General features: G+C 35.4%; 1 protein-coding gene and 1 long non-coding RNA gene across 6 annotated transcripts in view; one reads left to right on the top strand and one right to left on the bottom strand.

The window, feature by feature from the left end:
* Nucleotides 1-19,897, bottom strand: part of LOC5576867 (forkhead box protein O) — a 326,829-nt gene that overhangs the window by 250,840 nt on the left and 56,092 nt on the right. The gene's annotated exons all lie outside the window — the stretch shown is intronic.
* LOC110678959 lies at nt 18,575-19,458 on the top strand. 2 transcript variants are annotated; one of them, XR_002502088.1, is made up of 4 exons: nt 18,575-18,888; nt 18,957-19,032; nt 19,096-19,161; nt 19,217-19,458. It is a non-coding gene; the product is annotated as an uncharacterized LOC110678959 (long non-coding RNA). The 2 variants fall into 2 exon arrangements; XR_002502087.1 differs by having other exon boundaries at nt 18,575-19,032.

The following is a 19,897-nucleotide window of genomic DNA, read 5'->3' as shown; positions in this document are numbered from 1 at the left end:
CAGCTTAGTGTTCTTATGAGCACTTCCACAGTTATTAGATGAGAGCTTTCTTTGCCAAAGTTGCCATTTTCGCATTCGTATATCGTGTGGCAGGTACGAAGATACTCTATGCCCAGGGAAGTCAAGGAAATTTCCATTACGAAAAGATCCTGGACCGACCGGGAATTGAACCCAGACACCTTCAGCATGGCTTTGCTTTGTAGCCGCGGACTCTAACCACTCGGCTAAGGAAGGCCCCTATAAAGTGTGCTATATTAAAGCGTTTATAAAACAAAACTAAACTTAAAATTTCCAAGTTCAAAACACATACGGAAGAATAAAGTTGACTGTATTGTTCTCAGCTCTCTTTTTTTATTTTGTATTGTCAAATTAATTTGGAAAGCTGTATCCAAAATAGGCTGTGGTACTGATGGAGATGCTTTTTAAGGTAGTGATTTAATGATTCATTTATTTCTTGGTGATCTACTATATTTCTTGGATTTTTCGATGACTTTTCGTTGACCGCAACAGAAACAAAGGTACCATTGGTCAATATTACAACTTCTGTGATTTTCTAACAAGTCGAGAAGACTTTCACTTTCTTGAAATAGACTGAGTGCTAGTTGAAAATCATGAGGTCCGTATTGAACCATATCAAAAGGTCCGGATTGGACCAACACTCATTTTGTGATTTTCAAACTAGTTGAGCGCAAACAGTGCATAGACATATAAAAACCATATGATCAGATGAAAGTTTAGGCTTAGGGTATTCGATTATAAAATAACACATAAATATTGGACAATTATTGTCGTTTACAGAATCTTGGAAATAATGTTAACCGACAGCACACAAGAGCACTTCAAAACAACCAACTAATGTGAAAATCAAACTAATTAACTGAAAGGCGTCATACTTGATCCAAGCTAGATGGTGGGTAGAAAAACGCTACACACGATCTTTACAGTAACGCCAGTATTGAGAAATGCTTGATGGTCCGAATTTGAACAGGGTCCAAATTGGACCATGTTCCCCTACATAAATGTCAACTTTATTATTAACCCCTCTACCGGCAGCTTCATTTTTTACCGCAAAATAAATATTCAAATCGTTATAACTTTTTAAATTTTCGAAATTTATGCACCATTTTTTCACAAGTTCTCCAACAACTCTTCTAGTTTTAGGATCCGTGATGATATTAATCATTGGTGATCTGGTTTTAAAGATATTCCGATGTTCCTTGGGGGACCGACATTTTCCATATAAAATATCTTTGGCGGCCATTTTGTTTTTGATCAATTTATCAAAAAAAATAAAATATGGGCTATAGAATGCCAGGTAATGAGGAGCTACTCTGGAAAAATCATACAAATCAATTAAGAATTCTTGGAGATATTTGAAAATTACGATATGATGTTTTTTGAAGTTTTTAAGTTCTTTATTTGCCCAGCGTGGTTCCAGAAACCTAAATGCTCATTACTTAAAGACGGCTGCACCAAATTGCTTCATTTTTTCATAACATACTTTCATTAATGTATAGTTCCGAAGAGTGAATATCCGAATAGATTAAAATACTGTAGCCTGAGAAATCAACAAGGGGGTTCTAGTTACGGGTCGGTCCCCCAAGGAATTTTGGAATATCTTCAAAACCAGACGACCAATGATCAATATCGACACAGATCCTAAAACAAGAAGAGTTGTTTGAGAACTTGAGAAAAAATGGTGCAAAAATATTGAAAAACAAAAAAGTTATAACGATTTGAATTTGAATTTTGCGGTAAAAAATGAAGCTGCCGGTAGAGGGGTTAATTGCCCCCCTTCGACACACTCGAATACAAAGCGACAAAAAAATTTAATATTTGTTCCAGCTTTATTTCTTGAAATAACTAATTAAAATTGATGTTAGATTGTATTTCCGCCCAACAATAAAAGCTTATAGAAAACAGCAGAAGCATAATAAACTTTAATTATAATAAAATCATTTGTGAATTTGGAACATTAAACATTGGTATTTCAACCTTTGGAAAACATTTAACAATAAATAATTTAAAATTTATATTCACCATACAACCTTATGGTGCTTGAATAAGTTCCATTATTAAATTAATTATAAAATGATAAAATATTAAAGTGGAATAAGGAAATTTTAATATTGCGATTCACTATTTCTTGTCATTTCCCCTCTCAATTCAAATGCAGTTTCCCTGGCGAAGATTGCAAAGATTACAAATCATTTGACGAATCCTTGGTCAAATGATTTGTAAATCATAAAAATTAAAAGTATTGATGTACTTATGTGGCGCAAATTGATATTATCTCGACGTTTGATTCGATGTATTGATGTCCTTCCCAGACAGTATGCATATATCATCGCAGCTTTTTTAATCCACCATTGAATTGATGTCAACTTGAGTTTGCTTCGGATGCAACTAACTTTGATTAGAGTTTTCGTTTACAGATATGCTATGTACTAAGAGGCGTTCCTAATTCTTCCTGTAAATTAACAATTAGTATGTGATTAGCAGAAGAGTGGTTACACATTTAAGAAAATTAGAGAAATGTTTCGACCCAAATGTCTATTTTGACATCCTACTTGAAGATCACTGACCGCTCTGAATGTACAATTTAAAACCTGTACTCTAAATTGAATTTATTTATTAGGCCCATCAATTTAAACCACTAGGCTGCGGCAATCCTTATCATGAAGCTATGTCAAATGGGCACCTTGTTTGAAAAGATGTTTTATGCCATTATCTCGATTCATCGTTTGTGGCAGATGAGAATTGATGTCTGTATTCTATAAACACGAACGCGAATATGCCTCATCATTCGAATGCACCAGTTTAGGAATACTGTTGCCAAAGGTGCAAAAACGCTACTAACAATCGTCACCTTTTTCCACTTGCTGCACATCATCGTCAACCACAGCTGATGTTCCGAGCCACGACTTCAGGAATCAATTCCTAAACTGGGGCTTCATCCATCACGAAACCTAATAAGGATCTATTTTAGATTGTGTGAGCATAATTTAAATTTTAATAAAATAATTTTCAGTTCGACACGAGGAATAGATTTTATTCAAATAGGTATATTTGTATGCACAATACGTTATTCGTTATTTTCATAAATTTGATCACCCCGAACTCTGTTATCCAGCAGGCCAATACTGACCGTGCAATAGAATGCATTCCATGCATATGCATTTTTGACGCCCTCCGAAGGCCGTATCATGACACACACGCACTGAGCGCTATAAACAGATGTACTCGCTCTGTTTATAGAATGTGCGCCACACGAGAAGGAGGTTGCAATTGTGCACAAAATATGCATCCCAATCAAATGGGTTCCCTTCCGTATTTCTCATGATGGACAGCACGTGTTCGCTGGGCGTAAATAAGCGTATGCAGTTCTCTCAATGAAAGGAAAGGAAGCCAAATAGATTTTACATGAAAATTTGAATTTATTCTTGAAAATTTAGTATTTACAAAATTTTACGACAACGATTTCATCTTTCCAATTTGTGAAAAGCAGATTGGCAATATGAAAACACATGATGTCCCTACTGGTAGATTATTTTTTTCAAACATCTTTCCCACATTATTAAGTCAAATCGCCCAAGAAATTAACATGAAATAGCGTTAGCGTTAGCGTAATTACGGTATACTTCGTAGATTGGATATTAGCATTGTGAATGTGTTTTTTTTTTTCTTTTGATAATCTCATCGAGAATGCCTTCAGGAACAAGGCTAGGGAATAAGCCTTGATCCAATCTTAAACAAGAATACCAAAACCATGAATATTGCTATTCCCGGCCACGCCCATCTTTACCGTGTCTTCGACAAATTTCTTCAGTTCAACGGTACCAATTGGTCAGTGGACAAATAAAATTTTGAAAATATCCGCACCATCCAGTGGCCATCGGATTGATTCCCAGGGGAACCGATGAAGTGGACATTTCGCAATGCAACATCTCGAATATGTCGAATATCTCAGGATCTAGATTTTTTAGCATCATGGTGTCTTCAGCAAAGTTGTTCAGTTGGTCAAGGACTAACATGTGATAGGCCAATTGTTTCGAAATTCTGCCATTAGTTGGCGCTAGTGAGCATGTTATTTTTCAAATACCGATATCTCAGGATCCTGATTACCTAGAAAGATGACGTCTTCGACAAAGTCGTTCAGTAGGTCAAGGACTAACATATGATAGGCTACCTAACAAGAAAATCTGCCATCAGATGGCGCTAGTGAGCATGAAATATTTGAATCACGAATATCTTTGGATCCAGATTTTCTAGTAAGATGGTGTTTTCGGCAAAGTTGTTCAGTAGTTCAAGGGCTAAAATGTGATGATCTATTTGATTCGGATTTTTTTCACTAGATGGCGCTAGTGAGCATGATATTTTTTGAACATCGATTTCTCAGGATCCCGATTACCTAGAAAATTGACGTCTTCGACAAAAGTGTTGAATAGGTCAAGGTCTAGCATGTATTAGGTCACCCAACTTGAAATTCTACCACCAGATAAGCGCTAGTGAGCATGCTATATTTTGATCGCGGCTATCTCAGGATAGCGATATTTGAACAAGATGGTGTCTTCTGAAAAGCTGTTTAGTAGATCAAGGGCTAAGCATGTGATGTGCCATTTGATTCGGAATTATTGCACAAAACGGCGCTATTGATCATGTTATTATCATATTCGACCGCAGATATGTTTGGATCCTGATTAGGAAAATAAAATTATATTAGAATCTTATACAATCTTATGATGCTGATTATTTGAGCGATTAATACACGTTTAGTCATATGTTGAAATATTTCGATACCTGTGAATTAATAGGCAAGCACAAAAAAAAACAAAAACCAGAGATATATGGTTCATTTTTAGTCATATTCTGGATTCAAATTGATCAATCTAATTTTTAAATTTAGCCTATTAAACGAACTCCTGATGAAAACGTTGATCATGTTTGCGTAAAAAGACTTCGCAAAACGCACAGAAGCTGTCCCCACATAAGACTATATCTACGCGGTTTACAGATATAATGATTCCGGAAATTCCCACGGTACGGTGAACCGAGTCACCGACTTCAGCGAAATAATTCGCCGAGAACCCAGCTTAGCTGAGAATTCGGTAATTTTCAATACCGAATCTCGGAATTTCACCGAGTTGTCGGCAAACCAAATTTTTTCACAACATGAGCAGTGATCGGATTTGGTAACATTCGTTTTCGGCTCCATGCCAAAGGTTTTTTTTTATGATATAGCATTAATTATGAACAATGTATATAACAACATCGATGTTGTAGGATGATTTTCTAATTCAATGTATAAATAATGTGCACACTTCGATTTTTTTCACGAGCTCGGCTGTGCGAGTCATGTGTTACGTGAGAATGGTGATACGAACCCCTGGGCATTTGTCGGACTACGTACGATTGTCAATCTTCTGTGTTTTCTGCTCTGCTCTGTTGTTGATCGCTTGATCACAAACAACAGCAAAAGAACCAATTTGTTCTGGGACGAAAACACCGAAGCTGTAAGTAGTGATGTAATTTATAATTGTAATTAAGTGTATTAATAAATAATTTTAGCTTTATAGCATGTGGCAATAGATACTAGTGTGTTCAACATTATTGCCCTGCTGAAAGAACGGTGTCTTTCGCTGTTTGTAACATCATGATTTTCAATTTTAACCGAGATTCAGTTAATAAATTGACCGGTTGCTTAGTAACAAAGCACGACTTACTGATTCTCGGCTTTTATTCTCTGCGATCCCAGGAAATGTGTGCAAATCTCGGTTAAAATTATCCGAGATTCGGCATTCTAAATCAAATGTGTGAATACAAAAATTAGCTTTAAAAAGATCGTTTAATTTCGGCATGCTTCGTTTATTGCAACATAAATAGTATTGAACTTTCGCTGCACTGGTATATTGTAAACCTCCCTGAGTCGATTTTCCGCTACTCGATATCGACTCATATAACCATACTTAAATTCAAATTTCATGTTTACTGTAATGACCATGAATTTCATGTTTACCCAATGACAGCTTTCTAAAGTATTATTGTACATAACGCGATATTACCATGTGTCGATATCTCTTCAATTATCGGGTCATTGAGCGTTGAATATAAATTAGTCTATAATGATAAACCCGGAGAATATGATTATACTAGAGAAGCAAGAAGAGCTTAACTGGATTGAGCATTGGCTCTGAAAAAAAAGATTAAATACGATATTTGTGTAATAACGCGGATTATACAGAAAGTCCTTTGACTTTTTGAAACAACGTTGGCTTTCAAACAAGGTTTTTTCTCCAGAAAAAAATGTATTTAATTTAGGACTAGTTACACGTTTTGAGAAATAGAAGCTTGACTGATTAACAGCTTTTATTGGTTTTTTGAAAAAAATACTTTATTTGACTGTTAAACCCTTTCATTTCCACATCTTGTTGAACGATTGCATTGCCAAAACATCGTTTTGATAAAAAGTGCTCGAATAAAATTGGCTGAATTATTCCAAATCAGTTAGTTGATTATTAATCAATAGTATTATCGATATTTCACTTATTACTGTATTAAATTAAATGAATGCGCACATAAGCACATTCTAATAATTAAGGACTGTTTATACATTTTATAGAGTGGACACTTTGTACATGCTTTTTAATTTATCAATGAAGTCACAATTGGGGTTTCTGTACGTCGTTCATCTAATTTTGTACGATTTAGTAATAATAAGAAGCTACTAAAATAAATTAGGTTTACACGAAGGAGAAACTGCAGATCAGTAAATATGCGTAAATTTTAAAAGTATGAGCATTTTCAATAAAGACGATCATAAAGAGTAAAATTCATACTTTAAGCCTGATTCGCTTCTGACAAGTAATTTCTTGGCTTATCCTGATGCATGGGGAATTCCTGCAAGGAATCGATCAAGGAAGCGCTTGAAAAAAAAATTCTGCAAGGAATCGGCAAGAAAATTCTTTAGCGATTCCTGTTCAACAGAAAATCAGGCTTTAGAATACGAATAAAACTCACTGTTTTGAACTCGCTTTTTATTTTACTTTTTTTTTAGGAGTAAAACTAGTATTTCAGCAAATTTGGCCACAAATAGACAAATCACTAAAATGACCTACTTTCCTAGATTGGTAGAATATTATCTTGGTCGTTATAAAACTCTTCCTTCAGTAGAATAGTTAAGAATACCAAAGTACATTTTTTTCATGAAAAACATGATTTTTATTATGCGAAAAATAAAGTTTAACTTTGACTAACAGACAGAAATCCGATTATTATTTTATTGATAAACAAAAAAGATATAGCATAAACAAAGTGTCCACCTTATAACCTACCAGGTATCTTGATTAGCTGAATACCAGTTTATTCAGCTGAAACATGCTTGAGAGTGATTTTTTTAACTTGTATTTAACAACAATGTTTGTTTTACTGATTACTTCAAAGGGTTATTTGATTTGTTCCGCAATTATCAGTAAATCTAGAAAAGGATACACTTGCACCCATTTAGCAAAAAAGAATAGTACACAAATTTTAAGTTAAAAAAGAGTCTATGTACTCTTGAGAGAGTACGTCTGGTAGCCCTAAGTGTGCATGTCATCCCGTGAGTCGCCATGAGAGGCCAAGCTACTCATATTGCTTTGCACTAACACACACATCCATCTTCGTATTTGTTTAAGGTAAAGATGAATAGAAGCTAAACCTCATATTTTCGAGACCACAAATCTGGCGAACCAAACATAGATTTAAGCTTAAAACCTAATCAATTGCTCACTAGCTGGTGGTGACCAATCGATTAAGTTTTCAGCTCAAACGGGTGTTCGGTTTTCTAAATTTGTGCGCTTAAAAATTAGAAGTTTGGCTTCGATTCATCTTCATCTTAACAGCTTTCTGCCGCCCATTTAGTACGCATTTTCATGAGACAGGTCGTGTTTGTATTCGTTTCTATCGGTGGAGGACAGGTTTATACTAAAGAGTCTAAATTATAAAGAGACGAAATCTGATCATATTCAAAATAAATCAGCTAGCAACTATGCCAAATCTATTACGCAGCACTGCCAATGTTGAATCCCACGCTAAAAGTGAGTCACAGGTTTCATGTGTTGAATTTTCACAGGTTTGGGTAACGAATGAAAAGCTTGTGTGAAAAAGTGTTTGACAAGTCTCCTGCTCGATTGGGATGACATTGACAGTAAACTTGGAATTCCAATTGGAACATTCCGCTTCTTTGCTTATAGTTTCTTTAGTTTATACACGTAGTTTCCATAGAAGAACTGTCAAAGACCTTCAGAACCAGCTGATTAGTAACGTCTCGTGAAAAGGCCTATTGATCGATTGTAACCGCGTTCGACAGTTATTTGTTTTCAGCACAGGCAAAAAGACGTCACATTCTCACATTCACTGTCCATGGATCACCTTTTTAACGATTGATTCTAATACATGGTAGGAAGTCAATCGACCACCTATTGCGCTCGCGTCGTTTTTATTCGTATTTGACGTTTACATACTACCGCCAACCTGTTGATGGGCCAAACAGTCATTACAGCATTGGGCGTACATGTTTTAAAGACAATAATTTTGATCGCGATTATTTCTAAGTGATACGTCTGTACGTCTGTGATTTCAGTATTGCCCATTGCATATCCTATGGGAAATCTGTAAACAATGATGCCAGTACCTGTCAGTTTTGTTGATCCGCGCTTCTCTATATAAAAAAAAACTGTGTGCAAACCCTACTTTCTTGATAATCTTCATGTTTAAGTAGTTCAGTGGAATACCTTAAAGTGAATGAAAGCCGAATTTAGTACTGTACCATTTAATTTCAGTAGAATTTGTATCCTTTGACAGATAAGCGATCTCAACTGTATGACCGCCTTCAGTGTCGTTTTCTAGAAGACTTTGTTCCATGACTCGATATTTCCATGATCCCTTAAAAATCGACTGGAAGTTTGACTGTATTTAAGATTCTGAAATATTTACTGATGGAATTTTCATGCTGAATAGCGCCGTTTTGTGGGGTAATTTTGAATCAAACGGTTTACTACATGTTAAATATATGTTAGTCGTGAAACTTAGATTAAGCAATCACGATCCTAGATATTTGGGTAGAAAATATAACATACATCTAGTGGAAAAATTCAGAACCAAGTGTGGCTCATCAAGTTTGTACTTGACTTACTGAACCATTTAGCCGAAAACTTCATCTTTCGAAGTATTCGGAATCCTCAGATATTAGCAATCAAATCATGCATGCTCACAGTTGAAAGAATTTTAAGAACTATTTTGCCGAAGATGTTATGAGGATTTCTCAGGATCATTTTTTCTATGCACTCAGGATCCAAACATATCTGCGGTCGAAAAATAACATGATCATTAGCGTCATTCTGTGCAATAATTCCGAATCAAACGGCATATCACATGTTTGTCCTTGATCTACTAAACAGCTTTTCAGAAGACACCATCTTGCTAAAATATCGCTATCCCGAGCCGCGATCAAAATATAGCATGCTCACTAGCGCCATCTAGTGAAAAAATTCCGAATCAAATAGATCATCACATTTTAACCCTTGAACTACTGAACAACTTTGCCGAAAACACCATCTTACTAGAAAATCTGGATTCAAAGATATTCGTGATTCAAATATTTCATGCTCACTAGCGCCATCTGATGGCAGATTTTCTTGTTGGGTGGCCTATCATATGTTAGTCCTTGACCTACTAAACAACTTTGTCGAAGACGTCATCTTTCTAGGTAATCAGGATCCTGAGATATCAATATTTGAAAAATAACATGCTCACTAGCGCCAACTAATGGCAGAATTTCGAAACAATTGGCCTATCACATGTTAGTCCTTGACCAACTGAACAACTTTGCTGAAGACACCATGATGCTAAAAAATCTAGATCCTGAGATATTCGACATATTCGAGATGTTGCATTGCGAAATGTCCACTTCATCGATTCCCCTGGGAATCAATCCGATGGCCACTGGATGGTGCGGATGTTTTCAAAATTTTATTTGTCCACTGACCAATTGGTACCGTTGAACTGAAGAAATTTGCCGAAGACATCAATATTCTATCTAGCTTAGCTTTAGATTTATAATCAAAACTGCTCCGCGTGTACTCAGCACACGATGCGACCGCTCGTGTGACGGGCCTGGTCAAAAAAAGTTACACGAGCGGTCGCACTGGTGTACTGAGTACACGCGTAAAAACTTAGGTTAAAAACACGATGTTTTGAATACTTTTCGTTGTTTTTATTCGAAAAATTTCTTCTCTACAAGCAAGAAGAAGAGTAGATCTTGGAATAGGATGAACACCCGGATCGATTTGAATGGAATTTCAACGTGTTTTTCGACTTTCAGTGAAGTGCGTGTACTCAGTACACTAGGGCGACCGACGGTGGGTTAATCCCCCGCCACCGCGCCCGTCAACATCCACCGCACTCTTGTATTTGGACTGCATTAGAGCAAAACCTGCAAACTCCGCTTCCATTATTCTTATTTTATTTTTATTGAGGGTTGCAATTGGAAGTTGTAACGTAACGTCCAAGAAATTAATATGAAACCTACTCAAACGTAATATTTTAACGCACAGGTTCGATGCACCTTCGATTAAAATTGGACGATTAGATAGAACGAGATGATTATCGTTCACCCAAATCTTAGTTTTACATGAGAAACAGTTCTGGAAAACTCTCGTAATTATGAAGTGATATTTTTAAAATGCCGAGCTTAATTTTTTTTACAAGGAGGAAATCTGCAATCAGACCTTGAAAACTTGGACCGGACAGCGCCACGAGCTTTGGAATGTGTTGAATTGGACTTGGATTTTATATATGCTTCTTGTACAATGGAATTACTTACAAAAATGGGATTCATATCTACTTTTTTTGGAACGCAATTGGTCTTATTCACGTATACTTTTCAATTCATTTACGTAGACAAATTGAAGTGAAATTTGCGAAAAAGTAGCAGGTCTTCTCGATGAGAATTGAGGTCAATTCGCTAGACAGGAGCGTTACCAACTGCGCCACGAGAGGACCGTTGAACGCTGAAGGCAACATGAATTTGAATTCAACTAAATCACGTAGTCTTCTTTTGCAAAGCGTTCATGGGCCCTCTCGTGGCGTAGTTGGTAACGCACCTATCGAGCGAATTGTGGTCGTGGTTTAGATTTTCGCCTAGAAGACATGTAACTCTTTCGCAAATTTCACTTCAATTTGTCTATTTAATTTCAGAGCATTTGTAATGTATAATTTGTTAATAGTAAAAATTCCATTCGGTTGGTTTGCCTCAAATGTGATAAATCATAATTGAAAAGTATTGCTGTGCGCGTCTGTAATACAAATACCGTAAAACGGAGTAGAGCGGTTCCACAGAAATAGACAACTTTTTCCCAAATTTCATTTTTATATTTTTTTGATTTGGATGAAATTTTGCACATGCTTTCTTTATGCCCAAAAATGCCTTTTTGCATCATCGGTTCGCCATTTTGACTCTAGCCTTACTTTTGAGAAGGGCCAAAGAAAAAAATCCTTAATAATTTTTAAAAAAAATATAACTTAGAAACGGTTTGTCCGATCAGTTTGGTGTCTTCCGCAAAGTTTTAGGTTATTGTTGGGACTATCTGTAAAAAAATATACACTGTAAAAAAAATGTTGTAAATTTTCATATTTCGAAAATAAAGCTTAAAAATCCATTTTCTCAAAAATCATATTTTTGATTTTTTTATTTTTTTATATGTTAAAGAAGACAAAAAATTAAGTCTTTTGCACAGTGGGTCAAGATGGAGAAATCATGGACAAAAAAGTTATGATTTTTTTAAAAGAGGTGAATTTTTGAAAATGATCATAATAAACTTTTTAAATGTTTTTCAACTCGATCTTATGAAAGTACGCAAAATTTACAACAAAAAATGTATACGGGAAAATCGGGCTAACTTTTACCGTTTTAAAGATACAGCGATCTTAATACAAAATTATGATATAATTTTCTATTTTCGGTCATTTTCGAATGTTTTTCGAGGCTCATAAGCCTAGAAATTTGTTCATTGTCTGAAAGAGCAGATAATTTTTGACTAAAATGTTTGAAAAAATATTGATTTGGTAATTTTCATGGTATGAGGCAAAATAAAAAATGTGCCATGTAAAAATGATTTATTTATTTTTTGAACGAAACATAACTTCAACATTCAACATTGTGATATTTTGATATGTAATTATCAAGAAAATATGGAACAAAATGTTAGAAGTTAAAAAATAACAAAATAACGAATATAAAGCAATCAATACGTGAAATGCATTTATATCGATTTAAGATAATGAAATATTTCCATTCGAAAACAAAAGCTTTATGAGTAGAGGAGTAACGAGCCCAGTTGTCTCACACAAATATACCTGATGTTTTCTTAAAGTATAGCACGTTGGTATATTATTGTGGTCGGACAGAAACGTACCTAATAGCTAATTCAATTACCCATGTTGGTATAAAAAAGAGCAACGTAGACACAAGCAAGTGATAAACAAGTAAGTGATAATCAAGTGAAAAGTAAAAGATAGCTTAGAACAATGAAGTATAAAATGAACACCCTCAACAAAGGTTGTGTAAGTGTGTTTTCAAAAAAGTGTTCAAAAAGTTACTGAAATCTCACGGAAAGTAAAATTGCCAAATTAGTTGAACTAGGATTTACAGATGAAAATCAGCTGAATAAACAATTTAAAATTTGCGATTCGTGTCGTTTACAATTGGCCAAAAGAACAGCATTATCAAGCAGTTATGACTTATCATGTAGTGAAGAGGAAGATGTTTGCATGGAAGAGGAAACAATAGAAGCATCAGCATCAGCAACTTCAGTTTCCGTAGATAAAATAGAAGTTAGGCAATTCTCAAACTGTAATGATAGTAAAAAAATTGTAAACATTATGAAAAAGTGAGAAATCTGAATCAAAATAGGACGCTCCATCATTGTATAAGAACATGAAATAAAATGCTTCCAGAAAAAAAACTATTCTTTATTTTATCAACTCGAAAAACATCAGAAAACAACCAAAAATTGTGAATTTTCAGTAAATTAAATTTTAAAATCGCTGTACACCCGATTCTGTTTTTGCACGGATTTTTTTACACTTACATTTTTTTTTTGTATGAAACGTCGAGAAATAGTGTTACTTTTTTGCACGGTTTTTGAAATTTTGAACTGAAAACTTTTTTGCACGGTAGGCATCCCCCGTGCAAAAACAGAATCGGGTGTATCTCGGAAACGGTAGCAATTAGCAATATTTTCTCATATATCTTTTTTGTTGCAAATTTGCGTACTTTCATAAAATCGGGTCGAAAAGCATTCAAAAAGTTTGTTTAGACCATATTGAAAAATCAACCTTTTTAAAAAAAATCATAACTTTTTTGTCCATGATTTCTCCATCTTGACCCACTGTGCAAAAGACTCCATTTTTTGTCTACTTTAACATATAAAAAATAAAAAAAAAACAAAAAAAATATTTTTGAGAAAATGGATTTTTAAGCTTTATTTTCGATATAAAAAAAAATTACAACATTTTTTTACAGTGTATCTTTTTTTCCAGATAGTTCCAACAATAACCTAAAACTTTGCGGAAGACACCAAACCGATCAGACAAATAGTTTCTAAGTTTTAATTTTTTGAAAATTGTTAAGGCTTTTTTTCTTTGGCCCTTCTCAAAAGTAACGCTAGGGTAAAAATGGCGAACCGATGATGCAAATAGGCATTTTTGGGTATAAAGAAAGCATATGCCAAATTTCATCCAAATCAAAGAATACAAAAGTAAACCGACATTCGAATTCAAATGGAACCGCTCAGTAAAATTTAACAGCGGGATAATATTGGTGTCGGGAATGTCCCTTTTAGTAAAAATCTCGTATCAACATTTATCGTTGGAATATCAATAATGCATGAACGATGCTTCTGTTTCTTGTATTCATGATCTAATAAAAAAAGGTGTTTGTAAAAATTGAGTTTGGCTCATGTGTGAATTTTCAAACTTTTCGAAACAATGATTATGAACGACACTACCAATGATATATGTGTTACACAAGCTCCGAAAATTTCAAAGTATTTTCAGTTCAGCAAAATTTACGAATCAGTAAGTGCGGAAATTCTTTGGAAAATTTCTCAGCTTTAGACACACTTCACGGTTCAAGTTTTAAATAATTAAATAAGTTAATGACTTGTAAGAGTTTGGTCTTAACATTTGACTTAAGGGCCAGTGAGTCTAGTAAGTATCGACATTTTCAATATTATCGATCATTGTTGACATGGGTGATCAATAGGGTATACCAAAAATATGCTCACCTTTAAAATGAACGAAAACAGTGCCAGAAGCAAAAGATTCATACATAAAAACTCAATGAAAAAATGTCTAGAGGTTACATTAATCGATTTTTTAAGCAACTGGATGATTTGCGGTGTATTTACCAATGATTTGTTCAGATGTGTGAAAAATTGTCGGAATAAAAGAAAAAAAAATACATTACAACCATAGTTCTAGATACTAAAAACAAATTTTGATGCGAATTCATATAAATAAAAATTTAATCATTTTATTTAGGCGCCACCATTTTTACAACCTGGAAAACAAGATTGTCTGGCAATTGTTTTTCAAATGCTATGTTTTATGGAATTTCATTTTTTGGTAAATGTAAACAACCCTATCTTGTAGCAAATTTCAAGTACCGTCAAGCTACCATTCACCGTGCATTAAAAAAAATCTGCACTTCAAAAAATTATATATTTTTTCGAAATCATTAGAAGCGAACTAGAATACCACTACGAAGCGTGCAATTATACCACAATTCAAGAAAAAAAACTAAAATCAGTGATGCATAATAAAAGTTACTCAAAAATTATGTTTACAAATATCATGTTAAGGTCGCCTCGTACTGCTTTACGCGCACCATTTACCGTGCGTATAGATTTCGTCATGATTTAATTTTGTATGTCGATAAAAAGTTGTTGGTGGAGTAAATATCTTGCTTGTAGTGTGCGCACTTATTTTTAAGGGCATTCAAATCTTGTTTCGTTATAGAAAGTTGAAAAATGGCTTAATCATTATTTTTTAATCAAAATCGTTTTAGGAGGTTTGCCTGTATTGTCCAAACCATTTTATATTCGCTCAAAAACTAAATATAAAGTAGTTAAATCACGACATAACAAAAACTCCAATATAATCCAAGAATGTCAAGCGTTTTATACTAATGCACGGTAAAAGGGACCGTAAATATTGAAAAGGATCCGTTCACCGTGCATTTGTGTTTCGGCTTAAACTCAATAAAAATCTTATTTGCATAAAACGATGAACTACATCTTACTAGAAGTATCTACAGCGAAAATTTGTTCAAATTATGAAAAATTTGATACTCTAACGTTAAAATGAAAAATGTTAATTTTTGGCGTTTCTACTAAGAGTGTTGAAAAATCCCATTATCAAACAGAATTCACATGATTTTTACTACATAAACTAGGTTTTTCAAAATGTTTTGTGACAAGAACTACTTCATTTCATCAGTTTTATCTTATTTTGCTGACAAAAGAATAATTTGTGACAATTGTATGAATATTCTGTAGGAATTTGTATATGTGCACGATGAATGGAGGCCACACGGCGACTGGTGACTTAACGGTACATTATTTGTTCAGGAGGGGCCTTCCCTAGCCGAGTGGTTAGAGTCCGCGGCTACAAAGCAACGCCATGCTGAAGGTGTCTGGGTTCGTTTCCCGGTCGGTCAAGGATTTTTTCGTTCTAGATATTTATCTCCCAGATCACCACATTTTTTAATTATGTAAACTTTAAAAAATACATTATATAGTTACGAGCGATGGGTGCCATTACTTGTGTTCAAAATTTAAAATATGCAACATTTACGTTTTCAATAGAAAGGAAAAGGGAGTGTTCAAAATATAAATTTTGAAGCGTGGTTTTCCTTAGTAAAATAAAAATTGTGTGAGTCATAACTACATGACTGTAAATTTCTAGTCGCTTTTCATGCGACTTTCGTGACATGATTTGATAATTCCGAGAATTCCTCAAAAGCATTTTATTTCCTCACGTTTTCTGCCAATCCGCGAAGTCCACGAAAATCGCGACAGATGTAACAGCCCTGCAACTGGAAAAGAGTATGCTTTTCAGCTTAGTGTTCTTACGAACACTTCCATTTTTACAATCGTTTATCGTGTGGCAAGCACCAAGTTTCTCTATGCCCTGAAAAGTTGGAAAAAGATTCCTTTACGAAAAGATCTTCGACCGGCGGGATTTGAACCCATGACCCATAGCACGGTTTTGCTGAACAGCTGCGCGTTTATCTTTACGACTACTGGGGCCCCTTTATAATCCACTAGGCACACCACTGTGAAGCCGAACGCACGAAACATTCAGAATCAATGCATTAAAATAGTTGATTTTCGAATAATCAGATTATTATAAAAATCAGAATATAATATTTATAACACTCGTGTGAACAAGTGTGAGAATCAGATGCAAAAAAGTTGAAAACTACAAGCTATTTCGATGTAATCCTGGAGCAGTACACGCGCGCGAGATATAAACTAGTAGGTGGATGCTCATTGACAGGTGAGCACGTTTAATTGAATGCAGAAAAAAACGTACACACAATTGAGTGTAAATTGCGGACAGCAAAATACGTATCGAAAATAAATTTCATCAACTAGCTTCCCATCACGCGAAACGAAACGTGTGCCCATTATCAGAGCTGGTTCGTGATAGTGAGCCCTATGGGTTGAACCTCGACCGATAGATGACGATTTACGTTGATTGAGCATCATCATCAATATACGCAACACTAGTGGCGCTGAGCTGGGTGGATTGCAGCATCGTATATATTGCTCGTCGAAGGGAACGAAAACTAAACACGGGTCATACTGTTTGCCAGGGGAGGCTGTTTAGTTGTAGCCAGAACGCTTTGACGTTAGTGGTATAATTCTTTTTCTTAGAACGAATTTCCTGTTGAGACTTATTGGTGTGCACTTTATAAACGTCATTGATCTGATTAGAATAGGAAAATAACTAATAGGCTTCTAAGCTAGCTCTAAGCTTGATCAATAACGGCAAGATCGAGTCGCGGTTGTGAATAAATATGTATTTTTTTTTTCATATATTATTTATTGTATATTATTTTTTGAACGATGAATTACACTCAAAGAACTGAAAATCGATTCTGTCTACATAGAATGTTTATAGTAATTGTATGTAGAACCCATATGTTTCTGATTTGCGTCGTATATCTGTCTGGAGTACAATAGATTTGTAGCAATTACATTGTGTAAAACTCTCCTTAGTACGCCATATATTTTTTCTACGATGTTGGTAATCTTCATTGGAAAGTAGTACGTGTCATTGATGAAATAACGGAGCACTCGTCGAGCCATTTTATCCAACACCATTTGGAGAGCAGCTAGCACTAGCATAACTACCCATAAAAGCATAACTGTCCCATATGCAAAAGTAAGTATGGAGAAAATAGCCCTCAAAGTTTGGAGTTTTTCTTCAGAAATTAAAATTTTCCAACAACATTTTGGCATATTATATACATTTAGCACCACCGCACATATGACTTATGTTGCTTCAATTAAACACTTGACACAATTCACGTATTTAAGTTGCTATTTGGGTTGTAAATTAAAACTGCATATTTTTCCACAACATTTTCGAACATGTTAGTTTTTACATGTAAGGGAGAACAGCACCAAATTATCGACCCATTCATACGATATTGGCCTACTTTGTATGGAAATCCAAAAATAGGCACATATTTTATTATTGATCAAAAATCAAAGTCAATACTGCACAGATAACCAACAAAACAACTTCAACAAATAATTACGATGACTCCAAACTTAATAATGTCAATAACGACACTGGTCACGTCATTACGGCCATCGCGGAGAGGAAAGAATGTTAGTGTGACGTCCATTGCTAATAGAGACCGAGATCACTTCTTTATCTCCATGCATGGCCATGGACATGGTTATCATAGGAAAGAGTTTTGTTTGTGGAAGGGTTAAAAAGCTCTATATATCCAATGTAATTAGTTATTGATTTTTGAATGAGTTGTAAAACTTTGGCTATAATTATTGGGCTGTTCTGCAGGCATCACTGGATATATGCAGTAAAACATAGTAGCCATGATTTGTGCGTGCTATCTTTCGCGCTAGGTGCAGCAATGTTGCCTGTTAAGAAGCTAAATGAGCACTGCTGAAGAATTTGTGACTGGATATAAATCAATAACTAATTATTGAGGTGTCCGATTTGAAAACGGTCTTCGGCAAAGTTGTAGCTGATGAATGTATCTCACAGTATCAACGTAGCTCTAATCCCCAAGAGCACATGGGCAAACACTATGACCGATTGAATGAATTGCTTGCTTTTCCCATAGTAATTCCCATTTAAACTTTGAAGGGCTTGTGCAGTCTCAGTTTTCGTCCGAATGAGCTCAAATTTTAGGAGGACACCCAGAATTTGATCTTGAATCTAATGAGCGGTGTGGAGCAAAAACGATTTTTTGAACCACTCTAATATCCATTGTTGGTAGCGCCCCGTCGATGAAGAGTGAGTCGATATCCCCACATGACTCAATTTTGACATGTACCACACCCGATGCCATCGAGGGGATTGCAGAAACGTGAATAATAATAAGAAACAAAAATAAAACCATCATTCCACCAAATAGCAACAAGTTTACATGAAAGTTTAAGTAATAGGAGTTGAATTACGTGCCCTAAATTAATTATTTTACAATTATAATAGCCAATATCAGTTAGAATTATCTACCTGCAGTGCAATACTGGTTCAGAGTGCTCTAAAGCACCGGTTTAGTTTTAGCGTGAATTTGTATTGAACTAGGTGCGATATATGGCAGTATGTTTGGAAGAAATCATAAGCTTATATTTGCTCTTTATATCTATGATTAGGTGAAAAACAGGGAAATCTGGTCGGTAAGCATTCCGTAGTTGTCGAAAACGTTATCCGAGCAAGTGCGACTCAGAGGTAAGCACGAAGAAAACAATAGTTTAAGAATTAATACTAGAACACTATCAATATATGCAACAGGGGTTCACAATCGTCGCGAAAAGGAGCATTGTTGCGAAGGAATATTCCGAGGCTAGATCGCTAAAAGTAAGTCGAGCTATGTGTGAATATGTCTAGATAATGATTGCCTTGTTTTTTGTAGGAATTTTATAATTTATCAATTACGCCGAATAAATTTATTGAATTTGAATCTAGTTCCTCGCTGCTCTCGCAACATTTTATAAAATTCTTTTACCATGTCGGAGAAGTCGACGCATTGTGTAGCAAATCCCACTGGAGTACCAGGAAACACCGACAACATCACCGGAGCGGCCACAGCAACGAACGCAAGTAATGTCCCCTCCGTTGTCATACTGCCACCTCCTAGCGTTGGAGAACAGGTAAATTTCGAAGTCGTCCCGACTCGAGTCCGCCCGATCATAGCGAGCACCGTCAATGTTGGTCAGATGATGCGCGGAACTGAGAGTACCGTTCGTAGAAATCCGTTACGTGAAGTTCGTAGAAACGTAGATCATCGGTGCAGATTGTGTGAGAAGCGTGACAATGAAGAAATGGTGCAGAGTGATGGATGTGATAGATGGTTCCACTTTGCTTGTGTACACGTCACGGAAGATATCGCCAATATCAGCTGGGTCTGTCCGATTTGTAAGAGTTCATCTCTTATTGCTCCTCCCACTAGTAACAATAACTTATTCAACGAGCAGCAAAGGCAAAATCTACCCCCAAGCAAGCCCGTATCGCATCGATCGAGTAGCAAGGCAAGCTCGCGAAGTGAAGCGAGAAGATTGAAGGAGTTGGAGATGAAGAAGCTTGAAGAAGAATA

The sequence above is a fragment of the Aedes aegypti genome, chromosome 1, assembly GCF_002204515.2.
Source record: "Aedes aegypti strain LVP_AGWG chromosome 1, AaegL5.0 Primary Assembly, whole genome shotgun sequence".
Lineage (NCBI taxonomy): Eukaryota > Metazoa > Arthropoda > Insecta > Diptera > Culicidae > Aedes > Aedes aegypti.
Note: the sequence above shows the minus strand (reverse complement) of the source record. Positions and strands in the feature narration are given on the sequence as shown.